Source organism: Puma concolor, chromosome B1 (assembly GCF_028749965.1).
Source record: "Puma concolor isolate L17-30 chromosome B1, mPumCon1.1.hap2, whole genome shotgun sequence".
NCBI lineage: Eukaryota > Metazoa > Chordata > Mammalia > Carnivora > Felidae > Puma > Puma concolor.
The window spans coordinates 227755-252422 of NC_141670.1; the positions used below are offsets into that span (position 1 = coordinate 227755).

Below are 24668 nucleotides of genomic sequence, written 5' to 3' on the forward strand. Positions count from 1 at the left end.
GTATGTATGTAAATGGAACTTATTAAACTGGCATATAAATTATTTTTAAATTAATGAATTTTATTAAAAATGAGTCAAGGGGCGCCTGGGTGGCGCAGTCGGTTAAGCGTCCGACTTCAGCCAGGTCACGATCTCGCGGTCCGTGGGTTCGAGCCCCGCATCGGGCTCTGGGCTGATGGCTCAGAGCCTGGAGCCTGTTACCGATTCTGTCTCCCTCTCTCTCTGCCCCTCCCCCGTTCATGCTCTGTCTCTCTCTGTCCCAAAAATAAATTAAAAAAAAAAACAAACAAAAAAAATGAGTCAAGTTGTGTGAGTAGGTTTTAAACTGTAATGTAAAGAGAATACTATGAAATTCACCTGCATGTGGTCTGCAAATGATTAAATTTTGATACAATCTGGGAAAAGGACCCATCTATACGGTGTGCATCTTTTCAGCAGTGTCCTCTCCAGAGACAAGAGTTTTTGACTCTGCTGAAGTGTTTCAGTGGAAACCATGGTGGGGAATACTCTACTGTCTGGTACATTTTGATTATTAACCACCATTGAAACTGTGTCTTTTAAAAGTTATCTCACTATCAATAAAATTCTTACAAATATGATACACTGTACAAGTATTTTAACTTTGAAGCATTGGAGATCATTTTGTAAATCAGTTTCATTCATCAAAGTTTATTTATCTGAGAATAAAAAGGAGCTTGGCAGGACCTGTGTCTTATTAAAAACACTAAACCTTAGGCACAATTCAGCCCCAATGCATCAAGATACGCATATAAACAATACCCCTAAGTGGATCTTCCGTATATTAAATTGTGAAAAGCACTGTGTGCAAACCGACTGGCAGTTTTTCTCAAATTGCAAACAGTTGTTGGGTTTTAAAACTTTTTGTTCCCTAGGCACTGCCCTAAAGATACCAATCATTTGTTGTTGGTTGGTTTGTTGGTTTGTTTTGAGGCCTGGGCCTTGAGGTTTGAAGTCTCCACATGATGGTTACGGGCAGCAAAATGTGAGAGCCACTGGACTTGGTGGTGAAAATACTGCAGCACACGCATGCTGTCTGTATTTTCTAACTTTGGAAAATCCCTAACGAGCATCAAGAAAAGTTGTATGGCTCTGGATGACAAGGATTTCCTTCTGAAGAGCAAGTAACTTCTCCTTCCTTCCTGTCTAGCACTTACCTCAAAGGTGCTTTGGTCTTTGGACGGGAATTTTGTCCATCAAGTGCAGGCTGCCTCCTGTAGAGCAAGAAAACGTCCGTGAAAAACACGGGCAAAGGAAAGAAACCCAAGGCTGGACCAGCCCCAAATCCACTGTAACCCATGCAATGGTCCAGTCCCCACGTTGCTTGGGTCACGGGCTGTTTATTTTTCGTGCTGGACTGTGCTCTCGTCGTCTAAATCCTGCCTCTTTACTGTTTGGCAGCTTTTCGCAAAAACAAAGTAGCATGGCTCTTCATTTCGGGCAATAATGAAAGGGCCTGGAAAAGCACAGGAAATTCCTCTCCCTTCTGGAATCTTTTAACGACCACTGGAGTTAAAGCATTTTAGGGTCTGGTTGGCTCAGTCGGTTAAGCGTCTGACTTCAGCTCAGGTCATGATCTCACGACTCATAGGTTCGAGCCCCGCATCCGGCTCTGTGCTGACAGCTCAGAGCCTGGAGCCTGCTTTGGATTCTGTGTCTCCCTCTCTCTCTGCCCCTCCCCCACTCATGCTCTGTCTCTCTCTGTCTCAGAAATGAATAAACATTGAAAAAAATTTAAAAACAAAAAACAAAAAAACCTTGAAATGCTCATGTAAAAGAACAGACATCCATAACGACTATGCCTGGAACTACTGAAAAGTAATGTTTCCTTAGTTAACAACAGAGTGACTTATTTCCTGAAAAATACATAGTTTAAATGTCTCCATACGAGACACACAATATTCAGAAATAGAGAAAAAAATCATAAATATCTCATATATTTCAAATTATAATAATGGGAGCAAACATATGAAAAGATTAAAATACTTTAGAACGGTTCAAGCAAATTGTCGAATGCCATCATCATTCCTCATTTAGAATTCATAAGTCATCTGTACAAGTTCTTCTTCAATACATTTTTTCTTTTTTTTAAGTGTATTTTTGAGAGCGATAGAGCGAGCTATGTGTGTGCACACACAAGTGGGGCAGGGGGAGAGGGAGAAGGAGAGGAGGATGGGGGGGAGGGGGGGGAGAGAGAGAGAGAGAGAGAGAGAGAGAGAGAGAGAGAGAGAGAGAATCTCAACCAGACTCCGCACTATCAGCACAGAGCTCCATGAGGGTATCCAACCCACAAACGGAGACATCATGATTATCAGCTGAAATCAAGAGGCTGAAGCTTAACCAACTGAGCCACCCAAGCACCCCATCACCTGTACAAATTCTAAACAGGATAAAGCAAATGTAAAGAAGAAAGGAGTTCCAGGCCATGTAGGAGCCCCGGGCAGTGCCTCTGCCTCCTGCGTGGACATGGAGTCTGGTTCCACAGTCTCTCAGCCTGGGCTGCCGGGAGGGTTGTTGGGGGGGGAGTGGGGAGGGGCGGGTGTGCTCACAAGCTGGCTTTCCCCCCCCCACCCCCGCTCTACCTGCTCCATCCCCTCGCCCACTGGCTGTGGCCACCAATGTCCCCCTGTTCTACCCGTGGTGCCCCCGTGGCCCAGGCCACAACCGACAGCCCTTTACGCTCTTCCTGCTGGATGCCCCTGTCCACCGGGGTCCCGAGCCACCACAGAACCCCTGCTTCTCCTGCTCCACGTCCCCACCCACCAGGGTCCTGGCCCCCACAGCCCCCCTTCTCTCATCCGCTCGACGCCCCCTCCCTCCCGGGTCCCCGGTCCCCACAGCCCCCCTTCTCTCATCCGCTCGACGCCCCCCCCATCAGGGTCCCCGGCTACCAAACCCAGCTGCTCTCAACCCACTCGCAGCAAACACTTAGAAAAAGCAGTTTGTGACATAAGCCCTTTCCAAACGGTTGAGAAAGAAACATCTCAGCCCTTATCACGTGTCCTGCCAACTGCATGCTTTGACTTGAAAGTAGCTCAAGTACTTAACTTGCAGAACAGAAGCGGCCCGCCACACCTGCGTGGACGCCCTGAGACTCCCCGCGCGGGACGGGACGGGACGGGACGGACCGGACCGGAAACGCCGCGCCCGGAGCGGAAGGAAGTGCCCAGACCGCACACACTGGCCCCGCCCCCTCAGCTCACCAAGACCCCGCGACCCCGCGACCCCGCGACCCCGCGACCCCGCGACCCCGCGACCCCGCGACCCCGCGACCCCGCGACCCCGCGACCCCGCGACCCCGCGACCCGGAGGCGCTCTCTGGCAAGACCGCGCCTGCTCGCGAGTGTGAGCTCGTAGCCTCTGGCTGAGCTCCGCGCTTCGCGGCCCCATCCCGCCTGAGTCCTGGGCTGGGAGAGGCGAGGGTCCCGGATGCCTTGCCGCTGCTTATGCCTGCTAGGGTGTGTTTACGTTCCGGCCGGGAACACTCCCCTCGGGGGACTGTCTTGATTGTGTCCCTATGAACGCGGGGGTGGGAGCGGGACTGAGGGGACCGGGCGGGGGAGGGGGTATAGAGGGGTGACCGTCCCTGTGAGTGTGGTGGCGCGCGCTGGAAAGGGAGGGTGGATGGGGGAGGGGGTGAGGAGGGGTGATGGGCCCCTGTGAACCTGAGGGCGGGGAACCGGGCGGGGGCGGGGGTGATGAAGGGTGACGGGTCCCTGTGAATGTGGGTGTCGGTGGGTGGGGGAGACCCGGTGGGAGAAGGGGTGAAGAGGGGGGACAGGTCCCTGTGCACATAGGTGTGGGCGCGCGCGGGGTCTGGGCCGGGGACGGGGCGAAGAGGTGTGAAGGGTCCCTGTCAACGCGGTGGTGTGCACGGGGAAGGGAGGGTGGACGGCGTGGGGGTAATGAGGGGTGACAGGTTGCAGAGCATGCCGGTCCCCTGGTCTTGACAGCACACTTGGATAGCAAAGGACAGGTGAAGTGAGCAAGAAGCAGTGGGTTCAGTGAGAACAGAAGGAAAGGGCGTTAGTGTAGTCACGGAGTGGGGAGACTAGGAGAAGGGGAGACGGAAGGAAAGGAAGATAGGTACCAACATCTTTACAGTTTTTTACCTTCCACATTGACTGTGTCATACTCAGGTATGAGGCGTCAACAGTTACCTGCTCTTTATGGTGAAAATATTCTTTGGGACTTAATTTTACACTGTTTCAATGTGCATGTGTTCAGGATAGTGGCTTTTATATTTTTAGCTTTATTTATTTTTGTGTGAGAGAGCGCGCTTTCGTGAACAAGGGACAGGCAGAGAGAGAGGGAGAGAGAGAATCTCAAGCAGGTTCCAGGCTCAGTGCAGAGCCCGAATTGAGGCTTCATCCCACGATGGGGAGGTTGTGACCTGAGCTGAAATCAAGAGTTGGAAGCATAACTGACGCGGCCAGCCAGGTGCCCCTAGTTTTTATTTTTGTATAAACAGTCAAAATTCTGTTTAACCAGCTTGTATAATAAATTTCCTTCACGTGGCCTAAGTAAGTTAAGGGGGGCTCCTGGGTGGCACAGTCATTTAAACATCCAAGTTTGGCTCAGGTCATGATCTTACTGTTCCTGGGTTCCAGCCCTGTTTCATGCTCTGTGCTGAAAGTTCAGAGACTGGAACCTGCTTCAGGTCTTGTGTCACTCTCTTTCTTTCTGCCCCACTCCTGCTCGCCTTGTGTCTATTATCTCTCAAAAATAAAAACATTTAAAAATTTGAATTCAAATTTGTTGACATACAATGTAGTCTTGGCTTCAGGACTATAATCCAATGACTAATCTCTTACATATAACACCCACTGCTCATCCCAAGAAGTGCCCTCTTTAATGCCCATCAACCATTTAGGTCATCCCTCCACCCACCTTCACTCCAGCAACCCTCTGTGTTGTAGAGTCTATGATGTTTTGCCTGCTTTTCTTTGTATCTTATTTTTCCTGCCCTTCCCCTATGTTCATCTGTTTTGTTTTTAAATTCCACATATGAGTGAAATCTTATGATATTTATCTTTTCTGAATGACTTATTTTCCTTAGCATAATACATTCTGCCTTCATCCACATTGTTCCACATGGCAAGATTTTATTCTTTTAGATTGCTGAGCAGTATTCCATTGTGTATATCTACCACGTCTTCTTTATCCATTCTCCAATGCAGGAAAGAGCCCAAATGTCCATAGGAGCCTGTAACTGGTGCAGGATTATTCAGCATGGAACATGGAAAGTCGTCATACCATTTCCAAAGGAGGAATGAAGCTGCACAATGGGGATGATGAGGCCAAACGTAAGCTTGGCCCACTCCATACGCTGGCACTTGAACCTAAAGACTAAGCCTGACCTGCACCCTAACATGCACCCTCAACTCAGCTCTCTGAGACCTCTGAGCTGCTGCAATTTCAGCGCCTGGCACCTCTTGGGACCTAACTGTAACCCTACCCAGGGCTCTGGACTTAAGGCAGCCCACCATTGAGGTCTGAGGAAAGAATGGATTTGGGGCCAAAAACCAGTGTGTTTTTCAGCATGGACGCCTGAATTTCTCCATGGCATTTCCATGGCCAGGATGGAGGTGCATGAGGGGAATCTGAGCTGCAACCTAACCCTCTCCCACACAGTCTTCTGGCTCCTGAACCCAAACTCTAAGCCTGAATCACTGCCTACCATGCGCCCTCCACCTAACCCTCCAGGGAGATCACTGCACTGCCAGTGACTCTGCCCCTGACACCTCTGGGGATCTAACCCTAACCCTAGCTCAGGCTCTTTCTCGAAGGGGGCCCACATCCTATGACAGGGGAAAAATCTTTGGGACCTATGAGCGGTGCACAATTATTCAGCAAGGAACCCAGGAGTCGGCCATGACATTTCCAGGGTAAGAATGGAGCTGCTGAAGGGGATCCAGGACCAAAATCGAAGCCTGGAACATACCAGCCACCCCCTCCCCACACATCCTAAGGGTGTCCTACACCCTAACAGGCGCCCTCAACACAGGCCTCCAGCGACATCACTGAACTGGTGTTACTTCATGCCCTGGCACCTCCAGGGACCTAACCCTAATCCTAGCCCAGGCCTTTCCTCACATGACCCACCTGCTAGGTCTGAGGAAAGAACACATCTGGGGCCCATGACTGGCACAGGATTAATCCGCAAGGAACCCAGACACGATAACATTTCCAAGGCAGGGATGGAAGCCTGGCCCACACGATTGGCTGGCCCAATAAGCCAAAGCCCAAGCCTGACCCACACCATAACACACACCCTCAATTCAGTCCTCCAGGACTGTGCTGTTAGTGGTTCAGCCCTTGGTGCCTCTCAGGACCTAACCCGAACCCTAGCCTGGATTCTGGCCCTATGGGGGGCCCACCATTGAGGTCTGGGAAAGAATGGATTTGGGACCAATGACCAACACGGAATATGTCAGCATGGAAGCCAGAATTTCACCATGACATTTCCATGGCCAGGATGGTGCTGCAGGAGGGGATCCTGCGACCTTGCCTAACCCTGGCCCACACCATCTTTTGGCTCCTGAATCCAAACCCTAAGCCTGACCCACACTTGAACATGTGCCCTTCACTCAGCCCTCCAGGGAGATTACTGCAGTGTTGGTGGTTCTGCCCCTGGCACTTACTGGTTGCCAAACCTACCCCTACCCATGGCTCTGGTTCGAAGGGGACCCACCTCCTAGGTCTGAGAAAAGAACAGACCACCAGGGGCCCATGCAGGGTGCCGAAATATTTAGTGAGAAACCCAGAATTGACCATAATATTTAGAGGGCATGAACGGAGCTTCAGAAGTGGATCCAGGCCCCAAACCTCAGCCTGGAACATGCTGTCAGCTGTCCACTGCATCCAAACCCTGTGCCTGTCCCACATCCTAACAGTTGCCCTCAATTCAGTCCTCCAGGGAGATCATTGCACTGGTGATCATGGTTCAGCCCCTGAAACCTCCTGGGACCCAACCCTAACCCTAGCCACAGCTTTTTCCCTATGGGGGCCCAATTCCTAGGTCTGAGAACAGAACAGATTTGGAGCCTATAAGCGGTACAGGATTATTCACCATGGAATTTGGAAAATCGCCATGCCATTTGCAAAGCAGGGATGGAGCTGCACAAGGTGGGAATCCTGAGGTCCAACCTAAGCTTAGCCTACACCATAGGCTGGGCCTTGAACCCAAAGACTTAAGCCTGACGCGCACCCTAACATGCGCCCTACTGCAGCCCTCGGGGGAGACCACTGCATGGCTGGGGGTTCATCCCCGGGTGCCTCCTGGGACCTAACCCGTAACACTAAGCCTAACCCTAAACCCTAACCCTCCTTAGAGGAATTTCCTCATAACTGTGTACCCTCCCCCCATCTCATATGGACCCACTCTCCAAAGAGTGATCTCATACCTGCGTCCCCTTTTGTCATCGCAGGTGTACCCTTCACCCATAGAGTGATGTCCTCATAACTGTGCCCCTTCCCCTCCACTCTCTCAACCCAGTGACCCATACCTGTCACATCCCCTCATCTCAGGTGGACCTCCCTCCATAGAGAGATGTACTCATACCTATCTATGTCCTTTACACTCCTCTAAGGTGGATCCTCCCTCTGTAGTGTGATGTCCTCAAACCTGCATCCCCTTCCCTCATCTCAGTGGACCCTCCCTCCATAGAGTGATTTCCTCATACCTGCTTCCACACCCCTCATCTCAGTGGCCTGTCTCTAGTCATGTCCTCATACCTGTGTCCCCTCCCCTCCTCTCCCTGCACACAGTGACTCCTCATATAAGTGTCACCTTACCTCATCTCAGGTGGACCTCCCTCCACAGGGTGACTTCCTCATACCTTTTTCTCCTCCCCTCCCCAAAGCTCCCTCCACACAGTGACTCCTGTGTCCCCAGTCTTTATCTCAGGTAGACACCTCCAGAGTGTTGTCCTCATACTTGCATCCACTCCTTTCATCTCAGGTGGCATCCCTCCAAACAGTGACATCCTCATAACTGCTTCCCTTCCCCTCAATTCAGGTGGACCCCTTTTCCATAGATCGATGTCCTCATACCTACATACCCCAACTTCACCTCATATGGACCCACCCTCCATTGAATGATGTCCTCCTGTGTCCCCTCGTCTCAGGTGAATACACCCTCCATAGTGTGATGTCCTCATACCAGCATGCCCTCTGCTAATCTCAGGTGGACCCTCACTTGATAGACTGTATTCTCATACCTGCGTCCCCTTCTCTCCCCTCTGCTCCCTCCACACAGTGACTTTCCATACCTGTCCCCTCTCCTCATCTCAGGTGGAGCCTACCTCCACTGAGGGATATCCTCATACCTTCTTTCCCTCCACTCCATTCAGGTGGATCTGCCCTCCATAGAGTGACTACTCATACCTGTGTCCCCTGACCTCATCTCAGGTGGACCCTTGTTCCATAGAGTGATGTACTCATACATGAGACCCTTCCTCTCCTCTGAAGTGGACCTCCCTCCGTAGAGTGATGTCCTCATACTTGCTTCCTCTCCCCTCATCTCAGGTGAACCTTCTCTCAAGAGTGATGTCCTGGGATGCCTGGGTGGCTCAGTTAAGTGTGTGGCTTAGGTCATGGTCTCGCAGTTCATGGGTTCAAACCCTACATTGGGCTCTGTGCTAACAGCACAGAGCCTAAAGCCTACTTTGGATTCTGTCTCCCTCTCTCTTTGCCTCTCCCCCACTTACACTCTGTCTCTCTCAAAAATTAAACTTTTTTTTTTTAATTTTAAAAAAGAGTGATGTCCTCCACATGGGTCTACTCCCCTAATCTCAGGTGAACCGTTCCACCACACAGTGAGTCCTTAGACCTGCATCCCTTCACCACATCTCAGGTGGACCACTGCTCCATTTAGTGATTCCTCATACCTACATCCCTTCCCCTCACCTCAGGTCGACCCTCCCTCCATAGAGTGATGTTCTCCTATCTGCATCTCTTCCTCTAATCTCAGGTGGGCCCTCCCACCTTAGAGTGGAGTCCTCCTACCTGTGTCCCCTCCTCTCAATGCAGGTGGGCCCTTTGTCCATACAGTGATGTCCTCACACCTGGGTCCCCTCCCTTCACCTCGAGTGCACCCTACATCCATTAAGTGATATCATCGTAACTGCATCCCTTCTCCTCATTGCCAGTAGACCCTCCCTCCATAAAGTGGTATTTTCACACTGGCCTCCCTTCCCCTTATCTCAGATCATGCTCCCTCCACAGGGTGATGTCCTCATCCTTGCATAGCTTCCCTTTATCTCAGCTGTACATACACTGATGTCCTTATAACTGCATCTTCTCCCCTCAAGTGGACCCTCCATCCATATAGTAATGTCCTCGTACCTGCCTCCTCTCCCCTCGTCGCAGGTGGACCCTCCCTCCATTGAGTGAATTCCTCATACCTAAGTCCCCTCCACTCAGCTCCATTCATAGTGTGACTCCTCATAACTGCCTCATCTCCCCTACGTCTCTATAGAGGTGTACCATCCTCTATAGTGTTCTGTGCTCATACCTGCCTTCGTTCCCCTAATCATTGGTGAATCCTCCCTCCATAGTGTGATGTCCTCATACTTGCATCCTCTCCCCTCATTTCAGTTGACCCTCCCTCCACAGAGTAATGTCCTTATGCCTGGGTCAACACCGCTAATCTCTGTCGACAACCCCTTCATACAGTGATGTCCTCATACCTCTGCGTACCTTCTTCTCAGGTGGACCCCCCTCCATAGAGTGATGTCCTCATAACTGCATCCCTTCCCCTCATCTCAGGTGGACCTTTCCTCCAGAGTGATGCCCTCACACTTGCGTCTCCTCACCTCATCACAGGTGGATCTTCCCTCCATAGAGTGATGTCCTCATACCTGTGTCCCCTCCCCCATCTCAGGTGGACCTTCTACCATAGAGTGATATCCTCATATATTCATCACTTCCCCTCATCTCAGATGTCCCTAGATTGATATCCTCTTACCTTCATCCCCTCCCCTCATCTCAGGTGGACATTCCCTCCATAGAGTGATGTTCTCATACCTGCGTCCCTTCTCCTCATCTCCTGGTACCCTCCCTCCCAGTACCCAGTGACGTCTTTATACCACCCTAAATTACCCTCCACCTTATTGTGGACACTCCCTCCCCTGACATTGTAATTCTTCATACCTGCATCCTCTCCCCTCATCAGGTGGACCCTCTCTTCCTTCCCTGCACACAGTGACATCCTGATTCCCCTCTTCTTCTCATGGACACTCCCTCCAACAGTGTCCCTGTGTGTCCTTCCACCCACAACCACCTTTCTTACACCTGGTACCTCCACAGGCCTAGAAGCTCCAGGTAGTACTTGCATCTGCCCTAGAGTTTTGGGATGCTCGATCTCTTACAGCTGTTGGGCTGTGAGCCTACCTATGCAGGTGTCCTGGCTCACACTCACCAGTGCTTTCAGCAGCTTCATGGCCACAAGCAGTACATGGCTGTGACCACAGGGCTGGACACCAGTGCTCACAGGGAATCTCCCTTGGAGTGGTCATTCAAGGCAGGAGACATAGGGTGACTAGTGGCTGAAAATGGGCTAAGGCGCTAGGGCCTACAAGAGCTGACATGTGTCATGTCACTTCCAAGTCACAACTGTGCACAGTGAGATCACCTAATCAATTATCAAACATCTGAGAACACATCTCAGCATCTGGACAGCATTGTGCATGCCACAGGGACTTCCCAGCTGTGAAATCACTCCAGTAAACCACAGCTGGCACTTATCAATGAGGTGGAAAATGACCTCAGAGGGCACACGGGGCCTGGATGACATGTGATCGCACATCCACATCGGTGTGACCGCAACTCTCCCAGACCTGGGGACACTCATCCATATTCCACGTGGGGAAGTCCAAACCTCCTAGACCTTGCACCTGGGGTCATCCCTCTACACTGACATGGGGGAACCTGAAATCTCCCAGAACTTGAGCCTGGGTGGTCACATGTCCACACTCACCAGGGTGAATACTCCTCTCATAGTGCCTGCACCTGGGGTCATCCAGCCATACTTACTCATAGGACCTGCAATCCTCCTTAAGCTTGAGCTGGGGTGGTCACACATCCAAACTCACCAGAGTGACCCCACCTCTCCCAGATTCTGCACCGGGGGTCACTCATCCATATTGACACAGGGTGACCCCCTAATCTCCCAGGATCTGCAACTGGGTTCACACATCCATACTGACACAAGGGAACCACCAGATCTCACAGACATGGCAACTAGGGTCTCTCTTCATATTGATACAGGGGACCCCCAGATCTTTCAGACACTGAGATGGGGTGGTTACTCATCCACACTCGCCACAGTGACCCCACCGCTCCCAGACACTGGATAGGGTCATTCATCCATACTGACACAGTGGGACCTCCAAATCTCACTGACCCTGCACCTAGGGCCAGTAGTCCATACTGACAAAGAGGAACCCTGAGATGTCCCAGACCCTGAGTGGTGGTGGTCACATGTTCACACTCATCAGGCTGACCCCACCCCTCCCAGAACCTGCACCTGGCATCACTCATCTATAATGACAAGGGGGGGGGGGGCAAAATCTCCCAGAGTCTAGGAGGTTGTCAAACACCTATACTGACAAAGGGTGACCCCAAAATCTCCCAGTCCCTGAGCTGTGGTCCTCACAGGTCCACACTCACCAGGGTGACCCAACCTCTTCCCGACCCTTGTATGAAGTCACACAACACTACTAACACAGGGAAGTCCAAATCTCTGAGCACCTGCCTGTGTGGTCACTCATCCATACTGATACAGGGGAGCCCAAATCCCAAAACTTGCACCTGGAGTCCCTCATCCATATTGACACAGAGGGACCCCCAAATCTCCCATATCCTTAACCTGGGTCACTCATCCATACTGACAAATGGGGCCACCCAAGTCTCCCAGAATAGAACTGAGGTGGTCACACATCCACACTCACCAGGGTGACCCACCTCTCCCAGAGCCTTCACCTGGAGTCCCTCATCCATACTGACACAACAGGACCCACAAATCTCCTAGACCTTGAGCAGGGTGGTCACATGTCCACACACACCACATCTCCCAGATTTTCAAGTTGGATCACTCATTCATACTGACACAGAAGGACCCTTAATGTCTGAGATCACTCATCCATACTGACAAAGGAGGACTGACAAATATCCCAGGCCCTGAATTGTGTAGGTCACACATCCACACTCACCAGGGTGACCCCACATCTCCTAGACCCTACAACTGAGGTCACTTCATTCATACCAGCAGAGGGGTCCTCCAAATCTCCCTGACCCTGAAATGAGGTGGTCATACATCAACACTCGCCAAGGTGACCCCACCTTTCCCAGACCCTGCACCTTGATATCACTCATCCATACTGACAAAAGAGGATCACCAACTATCCCAAAGCTTGACTTGGGATGGTCACACGCCCACACTCACCAGGTTAACCCCACCTATCTGGAAACTGCACCTAGGGTCACTCATCCATAATGACACAGGAGGACCCTGCAATCTCCAAGCCCTTGCACCTAGGGTCACTCATCCATACTGACAAAGGGAGACTCCTAAATCTCCCAAATCATGAGCTAGGGTCATTACACACCCACACTATCAAGGGTGACCCAGCATCTCTCCAACACTGCCTCTGGAGTCACTAATCCATAAGGACACTGGGGGATCGCCTAATCTCCCAGACCCTCCATCTTGGTACTCATTCAATGACACTCTGGGACTCCTAATCTTCCAGACCATGCCCCTGGGGTCCCTCATCCACATTGACACAGGGGGACCCCCAAATATGCCATATCCTACCCTGGGTCCCTTATCCCTACTGACAAAGGGGGCCCCCATATCTACCAGAACTTGATCTGGGAAGGTCACAGGTCCATACTTATCAAGGTCATCAGGGTGACCCCACCTTTCCCGGACCCTGCACCTGTGGACACTCATTGACTCTGATAAAGGGGGACTTCCAAATCTTCCAGACCCTGGCACCTGGTGTCAATAATCCACACTAACAGAGAATAACTCCCATTTCTCTAAGACCTTGATCTGGGGTGGTCACATGTTCACACTCACCAGAGTGACCCCACCTCTCCCAGACCCTGCACTTGGGGTCACTCAACCATACTGACAAAGGGGACCACCAAATTTCCAGACCTAGAGCTGCAGTGGTCACATGTCCACACTCACCAGGGTGATTCCATGTCTCCCAGATCCTGAACCTGTGGTAAAAATTCATACTGATATAGGGCTCCCCCAAATCTACCAAACACTGCAAATGGTGTTACCCACCCATGTTGACATAGGAGGACCTCCGAATCTCCCACATACTTATAGGGGGTGGTCATACATCTTCTCTCACCAGGGTGACCCCACATATCGCAGACACTCCACCTGGGGTCACTCATCCATAATGACAAAGGGGGACCTCCAAATCTCCCAGACCTATAACTGTAGTCATTCATCCATAATGACATGAGGGAATGCCCAATCTCCCAGACCCTGCACCTGGGGTCACTCATCCATACTGCTACAGAGGGACCCCCCAAATCTCCCAGATCATTAAAGTGAGTTACTCGTCCATACTAACAAAGAGGGATGCCCCAAACTCCCAGAACTTGAGCTGGGGTTATCACACACCCACAATCACCAGGGTGACCCACCTCTTCCAGAGTTTTCACCTGGGGTCACTCATCCATACTGATAGGGACACCCCCAAAATTCTCATACCCTGCACCTGGGGTCACTCATCCATACTGACACAGAAGGAACACCAAATCTCTAAGACACTGCACGTGGGATCACTCATCCATACTAACAGACAAGGACCCACAAATCTCCCAGGCTATGAGCAAGGTGGTCACACATCCACATGCACCAGTGTCACCTCATCTCTCCCCAACCCAGTAGCTGAGGTCACTCATCCATATTGACACAGGGGTACGCCAGAATGTCCCAGACTCTGCATCTGGGGTACTCATACATATTTACATATGAGTACAGCCTAATCTCCAAGACCCTGAGCTGGTGTGGTTCACACATCCACACTCACCAGGGTGAACTCACCTCTCCCAGAGCCTGCACTTGGGGTAACTCATTCATACTTACACAGGGGGACCACCAAATTTCCCAGACCCTATACCCTGTACCACTGAACCAAAGTGACACAGGAGAACCCCAAATCTCTGAGACTGTGCCCCTTGGGTCACTTATCCATCGTGACACAAAGGGACCCACAAAATATCCCAGACATGGCATCTGGGGTCACTCATCCAGCCTAGCACAGAAGGACTCCCAAATTTCCCAGACACTGAGATGGGGTAATCACATGTCTACACACAAGGGTGAACCCACCATTCTGCCACGGGGGTCATTCATCCATACCGACACAGGGAGATCCACAAGTATCACAGACCTTGCACCTGGGGTCACTCACTCTTTCTGACAAAGGGGGACCCCCAAATCTGCCAGACCCTGAGCTGGGGTGGTCACACATCCGCACTCACCAGGGTGACCCAAACTCTCCCATTCCCTGTACCTGGAGTAAATCATTCAACCTTACACATGGGACTCCCAAATCTCCCAGACACTTTAACTGGAGTCACTTATCCATACTGACACAAAAGGACCCCCAAATCTCACAGGCCCTGAGTAGATGTGATCACATGTCCACACTCACCAGGGTAACCCAACGTCTCCCAGATCCTGCACCTGGTGTAACACATTTGTACTGACTCGGGGACCCCCCAGTCTCCAAGATCCTGATTTGGGGTGCTCACACATCCACACTCACCACGGTGACTTCATCTTTCCCAGACACTGCACCTGGGGTCACTCATTCATACTGAAAGAGGAGACCCCAAAATATCACAGAACTTGAGTTGGGGTGGTCACACAGTGACACTCACCAGAGTGCCCCACCTCTCACAGACCTTGCACCTGGGATAACTCATTCATACTGACAGAGGGGGACCACCAAATCTCCCAACTCTGAGCTGGGGTGGTCACACATCTAAACTCACCAGGGTGACCCCACATCTCCAGGACACTGCAACTGCAACCAATCATTTATACTTACACAGGGGATCCCCAAAACTCCCAAAACCTGTGCTAGAGTGGTAAAACGTCCACACTTAACCAAGGTGACCCCACCTCTCCCAGAATCTGCACCAAGGATCACATCCATACTGAAATGGGGGGACCCCCAAACCTCCCAGACCTACATCTAGGGTCACTCAACCATAATAACAAACAGGGAGCCTTAATCTTCCAGACCCTGATCTGGGATGTCACATGTCCACACTCACCAGGGTGACCCCCATCTTTCCTAGACCCTGTAACTGCTGTCATTCATCCATACTGAAACAGAGGGGCCTGCGTATCTCCCAGACACTCCACCTGGGGTCACTCATTAGTACTTACACAGGGGGACCCCCAAAACTGCCAGGCCCTGAGAATGGGTGGTCACACCTTCACACTCACCAGGGTGATCCCACCTCTCCCAGACTCTGCACCTGGTGTCACTCAAACATGCTGATGAAGTGGGCCTCCCGAATTTGCACACCATGAGCTCAGGTGGACACACGTTCATATTCACCAGGGTGACCCCACGTCTACCAGATGCTGCACCTAGGGTCACTCATCCATACTGACACAGGGAGACCCCCAAATCTTCCAGACCCCTAGGTAGGGTGGTCACAGTTACACACACCATGGTGACCTCTACTCTACCAAGTGCCTCACCTGCGGTCACTAATTCATGCTAGAACAGTGGACCCCCAAATCTCAGTAAACCTGAGCTGGAGTGGTTACACATCCACAGGCACCAGGGTGGCCCCACTTGTCCCAGAACGTGCACCTGGGGTCACTCATCTAAACTGACACAGAGGGACCCCCAATTTCTCAGATGCTTCAATTGGGATCACTCACCCATAATGACAAGGGAGACCCCCCCAAATCTCCCTGATGCTGCACCTGACTTCACTCACCCATACTGACACAGGAGGGCTCCCAAATCTCCCAGATCATGAACTGAGGTGGTCACAGGTCCACACTTACTAGGGTGACCCAACCTCTCCCAGACACCACAACTGGGGACACTCATCCATAGTGTCACACAGGGACTCACAAATGTCTCAGACACTGCACCTGTGGTCACTAAACCATCCTGACACAGGAGGACCCCCAAATCTCCCTGACCCTGAGCTGGGGAGGTCACACGTCCACACTTACCAGAGTGACCCCATATCTCCCAGACCCTGCACGTAGGATCATTCATCCTTATTGACAGAGGGGGGCCCAAGTTCCCCAGACCCTGAGCTGGGGTGATCACACGTCCACATTCACCCTGCATCTGGGACCATCACCCATACCGACACAGGGAGACCCCCAAATGTCCCAGACACTGCACCTGTGGTCACAAAGTCTGCAGGAGACCCCAAAGGAAGGTGAACCCCATAGGGAGTTCAAAGCTGGAGGTGCTAACCCAGAAGGTGAGTCCAGGGCAGCTTGTAGAACCAGGGTGCCCAGGGGATGTCTGTGGAGCAGGTGCCCACCTGACATCGTGCCCCATGTGCTCTGCTAATACCCCATGCTGTTATCCCCACGTGCAGCCCTCTGTACCCCTACAAGTTCCCATCTTTGCAGTGCTGCATTTGGGACACCTCTGCCTTGTGCACAGAGACCCCTATGCCCTGCATCCATCCCCCATGCACCAGGCCCCCACACCTCACTGTCCTCCCAGCCCCCACCATGTGCCAAGACCCCCATGCACCTCACACCCTCGCCAGGACCCATGACCACACTTGGGGTCTTAGCAAGGTTACCCAAACAAGGCAGTCTCAGTTGTGCACCCCAGACCTCAAAGCACTAAAATCTGAACATAGGCCATGGTTGTGCAACTCCCCATACTGAGGTTAAACCATGTGTCTAACCAATTCCAAGGCCTGTTCTCAATCTCCAAATTTTCAGTGCACTTTGTGAGGAAAAACTCTGTACACCTTCACTGTTAAGATGGTTTGGACTTGTGAGATGTTAGGGAATTAACGATATGAGGGTCACCTAGAGAGTCACCAACCTCCGTGACACGTGCAGCTGTTGTGCTGGAGCCAGCTTCTCAGGGCTCTAGAACAGTCTCTGTTCTAACTCATGTCCACGCAGGATTTAAAGCGCTATAGAAACCCTTTGTGGTCATTTCAACCGTGATCATCAAAATGACGTTTAGAGGCTAATGCACAGAGTACATGGTCAAATGTAAAGGTACCAGGATAGACAACATAGAGAACACAATCAGGACTAAATGCCCAGTGTAAACCGAACACTGGCCTACATGACACATTGTAGACAGAACACACACGTCTAAATGTCCCAGTGTAGACAGCGCTGGGCAGGTCTACATATATTCAGTGTAGACAGAGCATGGCCAGGTCTAAATATACTGAATAGAGAGAACACAATCAGGTCTACAAGTCTTGTGAAGACAGAACATAGTCAGAACTAAATGTCCCAGTGTAGACAGGACACGGTGGGCTCTCCATGTACCATGTCCGCAGAACGTGGTCAGGTAAGCGAGCCTAGCACTGCTCTCTCAAGGAGCACATGGTTCCTCTTAGATGAGCAGGGAGCTCACCGTGAGCTGGGAAGGAGGACATAAACTACACTGAGGTTCAACCCACACACACACTCACCAGGAAAATACACAGGACCATCCCATTTTTAAACATTTCAAAATGAGATGCAAGTATTACCAATGTCTCTGGCCACCTGATGGTCAGGATCCAGGGGGATGCCAGAAACTTGCAGTAGCACAGACCGGGCTCCTGCACAGAGAGGTGGCTGTGATGTGAAGTGTTCCCACCTGCTGCATGTACTGGGCACTCAGCAGGGACCGGCCCAGGCTGGCCCAGCACGGGGCACCAGGTGCTGGTGTCCATCCACCCCGGGGGCCAGGGCCTATGATTGCTTGGGGCAGCCAAAAGCATGCACACCCTGCCTCTGTGGCAGGGGCCCACGTCCACCTTCACATCAGTGCCCTTGGGACAGAGCACTGATAGACTACTTCTGTGGCGTTTGGCCACTGTGTATACACGGCTGACACTCAGGACACGCACTGTGTCGTCTTTGAAGGCAAGGACGTGAAGAGGTCATGACACAGAAGCCGCTCTGAGCAGAGAACCTGGAAATGTTTGAACTTGCCACACCACCGCAAGGCTACTGCCATGGCCATGCGTGTCACCTTGCCTGCTGTGGGCCCTGCACTCCACGACACTTCCAAACAGACATGTCCAGGTTCATGCTCTTTGAAAGTACAGGGTCTCCCATGAGGGAGATGGGCTGGGGGGCTGGCAAAGCCCCCATTGCTGATTCTAAAGTCGGGAGAGGGTGAGCAGGACCCCAACCTGGTGATGAGGACTGTCTGTAGAAAGAGGCCCAGTCCGAGTAGGGTCATGCTGAGTGACCCCAAGGAAGGAACTAAGTTCAGGGACATGGAGACCAGAAGCACAGCAGGGGTGTCTTCCATACGACAAGCCTGGGCTCTCCAACCCACCAAGCTTGTGGCTTAAAGTGAACCCATGCACAGGACAGCTAAATGCAACATGGCCCTTAGTTGGACTCTGAATGGGACAAAAAGAAAGTGTGAAGGGCATTCCTGAGACAGGCATGGCAATCCACACAGATTCTTCACTGGGATGTTGTCTTCCAGCCATTTCAAGTTCCGGAGAGCAATGACTGTAGCACGGTCACACAGGAGCAATCCCAGTGACGCATGAGGGCCCACTGCAGTTTGCAGCCACCTTGCAAGTGGTTCCAGTAAACACACATGCACACGCATGCAGAGAATAAAGTGAATGCGGCAAAGCATTGATTGCTGAATGCAGGTGAAGTTTTTGAATTCTACCTTTTCCTGTTTGATGGTTTTCAAAATAAAAAGTTAAGGGGCACCTGGGTGGCTCAGTCAGTTAAGCGTCTGACTTCGGCTCAGGTCATGATCTAATGGTTCGTGGGTTTGAGTCCCACATTGGGCTCTGTGCTGATAGCTCAGAGCCTAGAGCCTGCTTTAGATCCTGTGTCTCCCTCTTTCTCAAAAAAAAAAAAAAAATTAAAAAAAAAATTTTTAATCAAAAAATAAAAAGTTAAAGAGAAAAGTTAATGGTAAAAGACCTGATTCACAGGACTTTCTGAAGATATTCAAATATTTTAAGATATGAGAAATTAATGTAGATAATACATCTGCCCATCAATAGATGAGTGGATCAGCTAACTGTGGTCTATCCAGACAATGCAAGAATACTCAGTGTTGAGAAGGAAGGATATTCTGACACCTGCTACAACATGGATGAGCCTTGAGGACATGATGCTGAATGAAAGAAGGCAGCCCCAAAACGAACAAATACTGTATGATTCCACTCATAGGAGGTCCCTCGAGTAGACAGGTCCATAGAGACAAGATGGTGGATGCCAGTGGCTGGAGATGAGAGGACTATTTAATAGGGACAGAGTTTCAGTTTTACAAAACGGGAAAAAAGTTCTGGAGATGATGGTGGGGACAGTTGCATAAGAATGTGAATGTGTTTCATGCCACTGAATAGTACACTTAAAAATGATAAAAATGACACATTCTTTTAAAAAATTTTTTTAATGTCTATTTATTTGTGAGAGAGAAACAGAGTGCGAGCTGTCAGCACAGAGCCCAACACAGGGCTCGAACTCATGAACCATGAGATCATGACCTGAGCCGAAGTCGGACGCTTAACCAACTGAGCCACTGACACTCCCCTAAAATGGTACATTCTTTGTTATGTTTATTTTACCACATTAAAAAAAAAATAGAACTACCCTATGATCAGGCAATTGCACAATTAGGTATTTTACCCAAAGGATACAAAATTACAGACTCAAAGGGATACATGCACCCTGATGTTTATAGCAGTATTCTTAACAATGACCAACAGATGGAAAGAGCCCAAATGTCTATTGACTGATGAATGGATGAAGAAGATGTGATATATATATATACAATGGAATGTTACTCGGTGATCAAAAAGAACAAAATCTTGCCATCTGCAACAACGTGGATGGAACTAAAGTGTATGATGCTAACTGAAGTAAGTCAATCAGAGAAAGACAAGTACCACATGATTTTACTCATATGTGGAATTTAATAAAACAGATGAACATATGTGGGGGAGAGAACAGAGGGAAACAAACCACAAGAGACTCTAACAACAGAGAACAAACTGAAGGTTGATGGAGGAAGATGGGCGAGATGGGTTATGGGCATTAAGGAAGACACTTGTGGGGCACCTGGGTGGCTCAGTCGGTTAGGTGGCTGACTTCAGCTTGGGTCATGATCTCATGTTCGTAAGTTCGAGCCTGGAGTCAGGCTCTGTGCTGACAGCTCAGAACATGGAGCCTGCTTCAGCCTCTGTGTCTCCCTCTCTCTCTGCCCCTCCCCCATTCACACCCTGTCTCTCTGTTGTCTCTCAAAGATGAATAAACGTTAAAAAAAATTAAAAAAAAAAAAAAAAAAAAGGAGGACACTTGTGATGAGCACTGGGTGCCACATGTAAGTGATGAATCACTGAATTCTACTCCTGAAACCAATATTGTTATCTAAAACGCAAATTTAAAAAAGAAAAAAAGAAAACAATTCGGCATTACATAGTAAAGTAAAACATGCACATACTCTGACCTTCAGTTATACACAAACACAAGAACACACACACTAGGACACACAAACACGGACATTCTCAGTACAAAGAGACAAAATCTGGAACCAATCTGAATGCCATCAGAAACACAATGGAGGGGTACCTGGGGGGGCTCAGTCCATTGGGCATCTGACTCTCAATTTTGGCTCAGGTCATGATCCCAGGGTGGTGGCATCAAGCCCCGTGTCAGGCTCCGTGCTGAGTGTGCAGCCTGCTTGGGATTCTCTTTCCTTCTGTCTCTCTCCCAGTTCATGCACACTCACTCTGTAAAAAAAAAACAAACCAGAAGCAGAACAGAGACATGAATTAAGCACATGCCTGTGATGGAATATTCCACAGCAATAAAATAAATTTTAACTTCACATTAAAATTCATAAAAGTTATTTTATTTTATTTATTTATTTTTGAGACAGAGCATGAACGGGGGAGGGTCAGAGAGAGAGAGGGAGACACAGAATCCGAAAGAGGCTCCAGGATCCGAGCTGTCGGCACAGAGCCCAACGCGGGGCTCAAACTCACAGACCATGAGATCATGACCTGAGCCGAAGTCGGATGCTCAATCGACTGAGCCACCCAGGTACCCCACAAAAGTTATTTTAAAGATTGTATCTTTGTAGAAGAATGTCACAGACACAATACTGAGCCAATGACAAGGATAAATCAGACTGCACTAGTACTTCCCACACACACAGGTGAAACCAGGCAGAGCTGGGTTTCTTATTTATGGGTGCATATGTGGGGCGTGCCACAAGCACCACAATACTGTCACCACCAAGTTCAGGGCAATAGTTATCTCATGGCAGGGAGGAGCTTAAGAGGGCCGTGCACCTCTGGGCACTTACCATCTATGCTCTATTTCTTGATCTGGATGACGGCTCCGTAATTACAATTTTATGATTATATTTCCCACATATACAACATAATTTCTAACATATAAGGTTATTCTTTGTTTTTTAAAAAGTGGTCTTCCTAAACAAAGTGCCAGAAGTAGGATGGCTTCTACCAGTGAAATCATAATGCCTTCAACCCTCAAGTATGTCAGCAAATGCCCCATACTTGGGGGTACAGGGCAATGATGCTGAGAAGGAAGCTCCTGTGACCTCAGGCCCTGGGCTCCTGGACTCCGTGGAGCCCACCACACCTGGTCAAACTTCTCGGTTGTTTTGTGCATCACACTTTTGCCTTGGCTGCTCTAAGTTCGGCTGCCACCATCCCTGGGAGGGAAAGAAGAAATGTACCCAAGAAAGAAGGGCTGTTCAAGCCGCCTCACCTTCTCCTGGGGGGCGATGCCTTGTCTGTAAGGGAGGACAGCAAGTCCACAGAATCCAGCCTTGCTGGCTGAGGTCTAAACATGCTGTGGCCCCACGTGTTTCATGTTGCAGGGATTTTGTAAGGACCCTCAGCGGTCCGGGCAGGTTCTGCCACATTCTCAACTCCTGTGACAGATTCTGGATGTGCAGCTGGAATCCCCTAGCTGTTGCTGCCTGACAACAACTTTATTGAGATATAATTCACATACCATACAATGAACTCACTTAAAATATAAACCTCAGGGGCGCCTGGGTGGCGCAGTCGGTTAAGCGTCCGACTTCAGCCAGGTCACGATCTCGCGGTCCGGGAGTTCGAGCCCCGCATCAGGCTCTGGGCTGATGGCTCAGAGCCTGGAGCCTGTTTCCGATTCTGTGTCTCCCTCTCTCTCTGCTCCTCCCCCGTTCATGCTCTGTCTCTCTCTGTCCCAAAAATAAATAAACGTTGAAAAAATAAATAAATAAATAAATAAACCTCAGGGGCACCTGGGTGGCTCAGTTGGTAGGGCGTGCAACCCTTGATCTCAGGTTGTGAGTTCGAGCCCCATCCTGGGTGTACAGATTACTTAAAAAAAATCTTAAAAAAATAATAAAAAATTAAAAATAAACTGTAAACCTCAGTGTTGTTTTGTAGAGTCACAGAGTGGTACAACCATCGCCACAGTCCGAATCCCCATTATCCCACCCTTAGGTGGCCACCTCTCATTCCCCGGCCCCCAGGGACCACTAGGGTGCTTTCCGTCTGTGGACCTGCCTGTCCTGGACGTTTCGTGGCCTTTTAGGTCTGGTTTCTCTCACTGGGCACATGTGTCCACCCTACTCCTATTTATAGCTGAATACTATGCACCCTCTCTGCTCTCAATTTAGTTAAGTAAGGAGAACTCCCAGCTCCCATTCCACACGGATGGAAGTGCACTTTCCATCATCCTGGCAGACACACTTGGCACTATTACTGGGCCCCTGGAGGCCCCTGTGTGGAGGCTGAAAGCCCAGATCCCCTTGGCCCCAAGTCCCGTGCAGACCGGAGCCCTGGGAGGAAGGCTGTGATGGCCGAGCCAAGTGTAGATATGCAGCACCCCAGTTTCCCAGGAGACCAGCTGGCTGGTCAGCAGGCTGTGGGAGCTGCTCCACGGCCGCTGTGCATGGACATGGAACTGTCAGGGACCACAGCGCTGCCCTCCACTGAGGCCCACCCACAACTCCCAGCTGTGAAAGTGCTGAGGCTCCAGAAGAGGGTCCTTCTGGATTCTTCCAGCTTCCGGGGACTCCAGGTATTCTTTGGCTGTGTCCCTTCCATCACTGTCTTTAAATGGCTTTTCTTCTTCCTACAAGGACGTAAGTCATGCAGGATTAGGGCCACTCTAATGACTCCTATTACCTACTTACATCTGCAAAGGTCCTACTCCTGAATGAGGTCACATCCTGGGGTCCTAGGGTGGACCTCTGGGGGCAAAATTTACTTCACTCTGAAATAACAGATATCGTTTCTCAGAAAAGAAACGTTCTCCTCCTCAAACCTGCCCCTAAAAAAGGTCCTTACCTGTCCGGTCTCTTCAAATCCCCCCTGGGCAGGATAGTGAGGCCCAGTAGGCCCACCTGTGAAGGACACCCAGAAGTCTGCTAATTTCCCCTTGGTCTGTTGGGCTTGGTCAGTTTGCCTAGACCTGCACATCCCAGGGTCCAGAGAGCTTCCTCTCCCAAATTCTTTCTGATGTGGCAGCTTGAAACTGGCCAGACTCCTCTTGCACTGCGCGCTTGGCTGGCCCCAGGGCTTCCAGGGGTCTGTGTTTGGTGGGTCCCCCAGACAACCCCAGACAGGCCTGCCTGAGGCCTCTGGGGCCTCAAGTGGCTCTCAAACCACCTGAACACCCTCCAGGGCAGAAGATACCCTCCCCTACAAAATGTTTATGAGCCAACAGTCAGTACCCATGCAGCTGGCTGCCTCCCTGATGGGGCTCTGGGCTTACCAGGAATCCGGGTTCCCAGGCCCAGACAGACTGGCCCTGTCTGGCCAAGGCAGTCCACGCTCCACTGGCTTTACCTTTGGGAGGAAAAGTATGCTCATCTATGGAGCACAAAGCTGGGAATCAGGCAGAGGACTTGGACAGCCAAAGGCCTACCCACAACACCCAATCTCTCCACACACTTGCCTCTGCTGGTCCCTGGCTGCCTGCACCTGCACGTCTCATCACGCACACTAGCCACCCTTTTACCTGTTTTGAGGAAGCCGGCTCTCTCTCTGCCTGTGGAGCTCTGCCCACACCCAAAGCACCCACATAGCCTCCTGGGCAGCAGGATCCCAACCCTGAGGTCACAATACTGAGCCAACCCTCCGAAGTTTCCAGAGGTGGCAGTCAGTCCCCATGTAGCCTGTCTGCCTGCCAAATGGAGTCCCCAGCTTCACCAGCAATCAAGGCCCCCAGGGGTCTTCTGTGGAAGCATACCCCAGCCAGCTGGTGTATTGATCAGGCAGTGCAATTGCTTATAGCTTGGCCTCCAGGGGAGGCCTCCATGTCAGCTAAGGCTTCCAGTGAGACTGGTATCAGGGGCACCTGTGACCTGGCCTCTTCCCTGTCAAGTCAGCCCAGATTCCTCCAGCTCTGCTTCAGGGGTGACGCATGC

The 24668-nt window shown here is 50.7% G+C and overlaps 2 long non-coding RNA genes across 10 annotated transcripts in view; one reads left to right on the forward strand and one right to left on the reverse strand.

Moving 5' to 3' along the window:
• The window catches only part of LOC147581399 (uncharacterized), a 31669-nt gene that overhangs the window by 1905 nt on the left and 5096 nt on the right, over nucleotides 1-24668 (reverse strand). For 6 of the 9 annotated variants that reach the window (XR_015249876.1, XR_015249874.1, XR_015249872.1 and 3 more), the window contains 2 exons: nucleotides 20843-21003; nucleotides 1176-1232 (listed from right to left, as the gene is read on the reverse strand). This is a non-coding gene — a long non-coding RNA (uncharacterized LOC147581399). Of the gene's footprint in view, nucleotides 1-1175; nucleotides 1233-3351; nucleotides 3534-20842; nucleotides 21004-23432; nucleotides 23513-24668 lie in introns of all 9 variants that reach the window. The other 3 variants (XR_015249871.1, XR_015249870.1, XR_015249875.1) reach the window with 2 other exon arrangements.
• Nucleotides 3048-6279, forward strand: LOC147581400 (uncharacterized). Its single transcript, XR_015249883.1, has 2 exons — nucleotides 3048-3476; nucleotides 5199-6279. It is a non-coding gene; the product is annotated as an uncharacterized LOC147581400 (long non-coding RNA).